This window comes from Triticum urartu, chromosome 2A (genome assembly GCF_056163025.1).
Source record: "Triticum urartu cultivar PI428250 chromosome 2A, HENAU_Tu73, whole genome shotgun sequence".
Classification (NCBI taxonomy): Eukaryota; Viridiplantae; Streptophyta; class Magnoliopsida; order Poales; family Poaceae; genus Triticum; species Triticum urartu.
Genome location: NC_141874.1, coordinates 519076461 through 519084974, shown reverse-complemented (window position 1 = coordinate 519084974; position 8514 = coordinate 519076461). Strand labels below are relative to the sequence as shown.

General features: G+C 41.6%; 1 non-coding gene across 1 annotated transcript; it reads left to right on the top strand.

The window, feature by feature from the left end:
* The first annotated feature begins 7515 nt into the window (after window positions 1–7515).
* TRNAS-AGA (transfer RNA serine (anticodon AGA)) lies at window positions 7516–7597 on the top strand. The gene has a single exon. It is a non-coding gene; the product is annotated as a tRNA-Ser (tRNA).
* The last annotated feature ends 917 nt before the right edge of the window (window positions 7598–8514 follow it).

Here is an 8514-nt window from a genome sequence, read left to right as displayed (position 1 = left end):
GGCGTGGTGGCCGCCAGCGGGTGGTGCGGGCAGCGCGCGCGCGGGCGGACGGCTGCATGGATGGTAGCGTGGGAGTGGGACGCACCGGCGAAGAGGTTTGGGTTTTTGCGGTGGTGTGATCGCGGACGCGCGCGGCAGGAGAGGACGGCGTCGCCTTGCGCCCAGGTGCCACGTAGGACGGTAGGGTAGTGACGAGTGAGTCAGTTTTTTTTGTCTTTAAAAATCATTTTTTTTACAATCGAGTGAGGCAGTTTGTTGGCGAGCGCGTGCGAGGCTACAAAGCTTGGCATCTCGGGCGGATCACCAAACAGACATCATCGCCAATATCATCCAATTGAAGTTATCAAATGTTTGGTATCAGATGTTGGTCTTGTGTAGTTTGAATATTGAAAATAATCAAAGAAAAATACTCCAGTGTTACTCCGAGTCTCCGACAGCTTTTCCCTCGCTCCTCCCCTGTTTCTGGTACTTGATCGTGGTTGATGTCGTCTTTGTTGGTCGTGGTGGACTTGCTTGTGTGCCTCCTGCTCCGATTTGTGTCTATGCACCCCACGGTCCTTCTTTTATGGCCTTGGTGGCAGCCAGCCCGGCGATGGTGGGTTTGTCGCCTCGTTGCTCGGTGATATCATGCCTTCTTCATGTGTTCTTTGGGCTTTAATCAATGTTGTCGTTGTCGTGGCCGTGTTGGTATAGTGTTGTTGTCGACTGTAGTCTTATGCACTGAAAATGTTTTCCTACTTTGTTGTCATGTGTGGTGCCCTTGCTCTAGTTTAGGCTGGTTTTGTTGGTTTATTAATTGTGAATCATCAATGGTTTGGTTTCTTTAGTTGGGTTATCCCTATGTGGTCTTTATAATGGTCTTGCCTTCTTTGACGTTATACCATTGCTCTCTTAATGAATCACATGCAAATCTCTTACATGGTTTGAAAAGAATCAAAGGAAAATATCGCAGTGCTTCTAACTCAAAGATAAATATTTCAATGCAACTATAATCAAATAAAAGTATTACAATCCAAATATATAATTACTAAATAAATAGTTCAAATTTGATTTCAATTAATTCGGACACATGTTCTAATTGTCCATATGAAACGCTAAAAAATTCTCAACGAGATCATTCTGAAGCTACATATGAGTTTCTCGATTATGATTCTGATGATGCAGTTTGAGAAATTCCTCATATGTCGTAGATTCTACTCTGGAAGCTGTACAGAATCACCCGTGTTTTAAAATTTCAGACCATGGCACACTCCCTCACCCTCATCCTCCACAATTATGTTTATGCATGATCACGCAATTTGTCATCACCTCCCACGGTGTCTCTGGATCTCATTGTTTAGCAGCCCCGCAAACAACTGCAAAACGAACTCCTAGCACTCCAAATGCCCACTCCACATCCTTTCGAGCACCTTTTTGTCTTGCATCAAAGTGATTTTGTTACCTCTTGGATCGGAGATGGTCTTGACAATTGTCGTTCATGAAGGATATATATCGTCACAAAGACAATACCCCATGTTGTAGTCATGCCCATGGATGGTATAATTGCACGCAGGAGCTTCGCCCGCACACAACCAGGCAAACAAAGGAGACCACTGCAGCACGTTGTTTCAATTGTGAGATCCTGACATTCCAAAGAAAGAGTGTCGAATCCAGAGGTCTTGTGATGCAAGTGCTTCAAGAATAATGGTAGTATTTTTGTGATGGCCCCAGTATTGCCCTTATTGAGCATATGGTCATTTGTTTCATTTTTAGTACATGCATCCCGAGATCCGAGCATACCTGGAAACTCTCTTGATTCTCCAAGTATCGTGATTCTTGTTGTGTCTTTGTCACTTGCTTCTCTCAAGTACTACGGACGAAATACCTTGTCCACTTCAGGAGCAAAACTAACCATAGCCTCCATTTAAGTGCATCTAGTGAAGGAAATATGCCCTAGAGGCAATAATAAAGTTATTATTTATTTCCTCATATCATGATAAATGTTTATTATTCATGCTAGAATTGTATTAACCGGAAACATAATACATGTGTGAATACATAGACAAACATAGTGTCACTAGTATGCCTCTACTTGACTAGCTCATTGATCAAAGATGGTTGAGTTTCCTAGCCATAGACATGAGTTGTCATTTGATTAACAGGATCACATCATTAGGAGAATGATGTGATTGATATGACCCATTCTGTTAGCTTAGCACTTGATCGTTTAGTTTACTGCTATTGCTTTCTTCATGACTTATACATGTTCCTATGACTATGAGATTATGCAACTCCTGATTACCAGAAGAACACTTTGAGTGCTACCAAACGTCACAACGTAACTGGGTGATTATAAAGGTGGTCTACAGGTGTCTCCGATGGTGTTCGTTGAGTTGGCATAGATCGAGAATAGGATTTGTCACTCCGATCGTCGGAGAGGTATCTCTGGGCCCTCTCGGTAATGCACATCACTACAAGCCTTGCAAGCAATGTGACTAATGAGTTAGTTACGAGATGATGCATTGCGGAACGAGTAAAGAGACTTGCCGGTAACGAGATTGAACTAGGTATTGAGATACCGACGATCAAATCTCGGGCAAGTAACATACCGATGACAAAGGGAACAACGTATGTTGTTATGCGGTTTGACCGATAAAGATCTTCGTAGAATATGTAGGAACCAATATGAGAATCCAGGTTCCTTTATTGGTTATTGACTGGAGACGTGTCTCGGTCATGTCTACATAGTTCTCGAACCCGTAGGGTCCGCACGCTCAAAGTTTTGTGACGATCGGTATTATGAGTTTTTGATGTACCGAAGGTAGTTCGGAGCCCCGGATATGATCACGGACATGACGAGGAGTCTCTAAATGGTCGAGATGTAAAGATCGATATATTGGACGACTATGTTCGGACACCGGAAGTGTTTCGGGAGGTTTCGGACATATATCAGAGTACCGAGGGGTTACCGGAACCTCCCAGGGAGTATATTGGGCCTAATGGGCCCTAGTGGGAGAAGAGGAGGGGTGGCCAAGGGCGGCCACGCACCACCTCCCCCTCTAGTCCGAATTGGACAAGGAGGGGGGCGGCGCCCCCCTTTCCTTCTATCCTTCTCTCCCTTCCTTCCCTTCTCCTACTCCTACTTGGAAGGGGGGAGTCCTACTCCCGGTGGGAGTAGGACTCCTCATGGGGCGCGCCATAGGAGCCCGCCCCCTCCCCCTCCTCCACTCCTTTATATACGGGGTGGGGGCACCCCTTGGAGACACAACAATTGATCATTGATCTTTTAGCCGTGTGCGGTGCCCCTCTCCACCATAATCCACCTCGGTCATATCATAGCGGTGCTTAGGCGAAGCCCTGCGTCGGTAGCTTCATCAACACCGTCACCACGCCGTCGTGATGGCGAAGCTCTTCTCGGAAGCTCTACTGGATCGTGAGTTCATGGGACATCACCGAGCTGAATGTGCGCTGAACGCGGAGGTGCCGTACGTTCGGTACTGAGGATCGGTCAATCGTGAAGACGTACGACTACATCAACCGCGTTGTCATAATGCTTCCGCTTACGGTCTACGATGGTACGTAGACAACACTCTCCCCTCTTGTTGATATGCATCACCATGATCTTGCGTGTGCGTAGGAATTATTTTGAAATTACTACGTTCCCCAACATCTAGTGCCCATGGTTTTGGTGTATTGATAACAAAATTAGTTAAGGATTAATATGTCTGTGTATACACTGGTAAAAGTCCTTGAAGATTTGGTTTAAACAATGATAGTGACCTCTAAAATGTGAAGGAAACATAGAAGAGTTCAGCATGCCATTTGTGAAGAATTAGCCGAAGAACTAGATCGTCAAGACTTAGTATTTTTATAGTTCTTTTTATTCTACATTTAGTCATATGACACTTTATACTATTAAAGGGGAGGGGTCCAGGTGATAAAAAGACAATATTTCCAAAGTTTTCTCAATCCAAACCTATTTCTCCGAGTGAAGACTTTGGAAATCTCTTTTAACACATAATATTTTTATTCAGTGTCCGAAATGATATTCTTCGGGACGCTTTAGTCGAAGTCGTCGCTGAAGAGTTAGAAAACCAACAGTTTGGTTCTCCCACCATGAGGAATTTGAGAGTTCAATTTTCCAACCATTGCCTTGCTGGCGACAGATGGTTGGCAGGCCTTCCCTGTCCAACGGTCATGCCGGCCCTTATGCTATGACCCCGACTATAAATAGCCACCCATTTCCACCATAAGTTGGATGGTTGCTTCGAGTGAAATTGAGACAAGTGTCGACTGAGCAACCCATGCTGATCATGATTTTGAGTGAATCCTTTGTGAGGAAAAACTCAGTGTGTAATAGCCAATGTGATTTAGCATCACTGAAGAATATGTGTGAGCTCACTGAAGGACTTGTTACTCTTGAAGATTGTGATCTTCTAGACGGTTAGGCGTCAGTTCAGAGCATCCAATAGTAATTGTGGATTGTCGGGCGAACAAGTCTATGAAGGTTTGGAGATCTCCCATGATTGATTGGGCGAGGTCTAAGTGATATTAGCTCAAAGAGAACAGGGTGAAGACTCGTTCTTCCGAGTTCAACCCCCCCCCCCCCCCCCCCCCCCCCGCAATCACACGTAGAGTTATCACAACAACTTGAACTGGTGCAAAAAAATTGAATGTCTTCACTGAGCCCCTGGTCCCATATTCTTCGGTTATGTTTACTTTAAATAATTTGCATGTTCTAAAGAATTTGATCGCCCCTCTCTCTATGAAGACTTTCATTGAATACTTTGAGGATCCACTTCATTTTCTTATGCTTGGCTTATTCAATGTTGTCGTGATGAATTGTATGTGTTCTTTGTTAAGATAGTTTACACATTCAATTTCATCACCTGCATGCCATCTACCGTTCTGATGACTCTGATTGCATGCACTATTTAGTTTAATCTGTTATATTCTGTTTAGTTTAACTCGTTGTTCTTTGAAGAACTGGTTTCTTTGAATAATTTCTTAAAATCTCTCATTCACTCCCTCTAGTCGATTAATCATTCTTATAATTGGTAGCAGAGCAAGATGATCTCTTATTCTGTGTGATTTACTTTATAGTTATGCCGACTAAAGAAAATTTCAGGACTCCCGCCAAGCGCCCAATCTTGATGGCACAAACTACCTGTATCGGAAGAATAAAATGTGAATGCACCTTAATGATGTCGGTGAAGAACTCTGGAGAGTGATTGTAGAAGGTTAAGTGATTCTTGGACCATCCAACGTCACTCAGGACGACAACGAAATAGACAACTTGATGCTTAAGCTAAGGACCTAATATGTGATTGCCTCATCAAAGGGCAGTATGGTTGCATCGGCTCTATGAAGACCGTCAAGAAAATATGGGATTGGCTATAAAACATCAATGAAGGTATCTCAACAGGGTTGATAAGGTCATGTTCTTTGTTGTGTCCCGTGGTCAATTAAAGGTAAAAGAAATGACACAATAAGAAATTCATAGCATGTGTAGTAAACCCGCGGCTCTACAAAATGGGTGTCCTTAATTAACCACATATAGACCACTATAATATTTGTGATGTTTTTTAAAAAGGAATATTGTACTATTTTACAACAAAAGATACTAGATTTGGATGGCATGGTTCTGTTACAAATAGCAAGGAAACATGGACAATCAAGACCATTCTATTTCTTTTTTTTAACATGGTACAGACGCAGATGCTCATACAAACACATGTACACTCACCCCTATGAATGCACACACGCACACCCTACTCCTACGGCCACCTTTGAGAGACTGAGTCGGCATATCATCTTGAGATTGTTGAAGTCATCATAGGCATCTTCGTAATCGACAGGAACGTCTCCTCGCACTAAACACGCATCGCCGAAAGGCCTGGAATAAAACCAGGAAAATCTAAGCACCAGTGTCAAGTCTAGGACTTGAACTCTGATAGGTTGAGGATACCTATCCTACTAACCATCCAACCATAGGTTGGTTCGCAAGACCTTGCTATTTCAGAAGTACTACTAGATGCTTCTTCCTTTTTTCAAATAGAGGGACAAGATACATAGTCATACTGTAATTTCTATTAGTTCAAAAATATGAATTGGGCCCTCGTATAGATCTAGCTAAGACATCATACATGTGTTGCATTTAGAGCAAAATTTTACTTCGACCGGGGATAGAAATATGAAACCTTTAGTCATATAATCAAATTAGCTTATGCCTTAATTAATCTACTTTGGAAACTATTTGTTTTGTGAATTAAAAATATATGAAATTAAATATTGATATTCATGCATTTAGATTGTCTATTGGTCAGCTGAGCAAGCACTAAAGGAAATGAGGGGAGGGGGCCTGAAGTGTTCCAACGGCTAAATAATTTATTCGTGCTAGGGAGCTACAATAGTGAACGGTTTGCACCGGAAGAAGATGAAGAGACAACGGCGTCAGATGTGTGTCTAGCTTCTCCCTCATATCCGTAGACGTGGAAGACCTAGCCGGTGAAGCTTCTTGATGGGCATGCTGCCATGGGGGTTTGCGCTCCGAATGGCTAGAGCCGAACTAACGTCAATTGGTCGTGGGGAGAAGTAGTGCATGATACTTCCAGTGAAGAAACTTGGTTTAAATAAATGGATGTGACTCTGGGTTCGTACTATCCATGTGTTATAGTTAAATTTCTAAATCACAACTCATCATTGGACGATATGCATAACATGAAAAAATAGGAGAAGTCTAAGGGAATTGCCACTTTGTTACTCGGACATTTGTTTTTGTTTATTTTCTCATATATATATATACACCATATTACTTTCTCTATGTTTCTTGTGGACACAAAAGCGTTATCTTTGTTGACATCGAAGAATAAGGAGACAAACATTGTCATTGCACTACATGCATCTTGTAAATAAGAATTTTAGTATGTCATTATCTCTCAAGATTGGTTAGAAGCATTTCATTTGTAACTCAGAGGTACAATGTACTAGACTCTTGAAGTGGTGACAATGCTAGAGCAATGTGGTAAAGAGAATGGAAGTCAAGGGTGTAGGAGGACCCAGATGAAATATGTTACTTTGTTTTCATACAAGGATATGGTGGTTAAGGAGACATGACGATTGCCAAGGATGAAAGAAGCAGGAGAAAACCGAACCCTATATTAATTGAAACCACATGCCATCATAAATGGCATATATTTGGGTCTATATTTTTTATTTCGTAGCAGCACACAGGCATTCAACTAGGCTTTACTAAACCGGCAGTTTGCTTTTGTAAGTAATGGTGTTGTCTTTTACCCTAACAAACAAAGAAGCATACATTGAGATGTCTTGAATCATCATATATTTTCTTGCTAATATGAGTACCAATTGATAGAGTACGAAAAATTGATTTATTAAGTAATATGTTTTGCTGTCATAATGCTGACCCCGAAGTACGAAACACGACAGTCACGTCTAGCATTGCGGATTATGGAGATGACAGGCCTGACAAAAACACCGTATATATAACACCGGGTGCAGTCGTCAACACAAGCAGTGGGCGTGCCAGAGTGGTTATTGGGTATGACTAGAAATCATATGGGCTTTGCCCGCGTAGGTTCGAATCCTACCGTCCACGCGTTTTTTTCGTATATAAATGCCTCAATTTTCGGAGCAGATCACGCCGACCCAAGGTGGTGGAATATTTTTTTGTAATTTATTGTGTACATCTGGATATTTTAGCAAATTATATTTTATCTGCCAAGCTTTAAATCATTTTTTGCAATTCATCTGTACTTTTGGATATTTTATTTAGTAGATTATATTGATCTGCCAAACTTTACTAATTATTTCGGAGCAGATCACGCTGACCCAAGGTGGTGTAATCTTTTTTTTGTAATTTATTGTGTACATCTGGATATTTTAGCAAATTATATTTTATCTGCCAAGCTTTAAATCATTTTTTGCAATTCATCTGTACTTTTGGATATTTTATTTAGTAGATTATATTGATCTGCCAAGCTTTACTAATTATTTCCATCGAGGACCACATATGATTTGGGTGGTGTTGAACAATTAGTGTTCTTTTCTTCAAAAGTGGACGAAGCCGGATCCAAAATTCATTAAGGCCAATGTTGATGCTGCATTTTTTGAGGATGAAGGTTCAGGTGCAACGGCGGTCGTGCTACGTAATGGTTCGTTCCTTTTGCACAATGTCGATTTGTTCCTTTTGCTGCAGATGTGATGACTATGGAAGCTATGGCAATAAAGGATGGACTAATGCTTGCTAATTCACTTGGATTCAATCGGGTAGAAGCTGAGTCTGATTTACTGAATGTGATCAATTTTTGCACTGGCCAAAGTCAATGGTGGGATGCGGCTACATCTATTTTTGCAGATTGTGTTGATACGGCGTTTTTAATTGGGAAGGTCAAATTTAAACATTGTTATCATTTGGTAAATTTTGTTGCTATAGTTTTTGTAATAAGTGTTTGAGTAGCTGGGTGAATGATCCCCCATATTGCATTGTTGATAAACTCTTAAACGATGTATCTG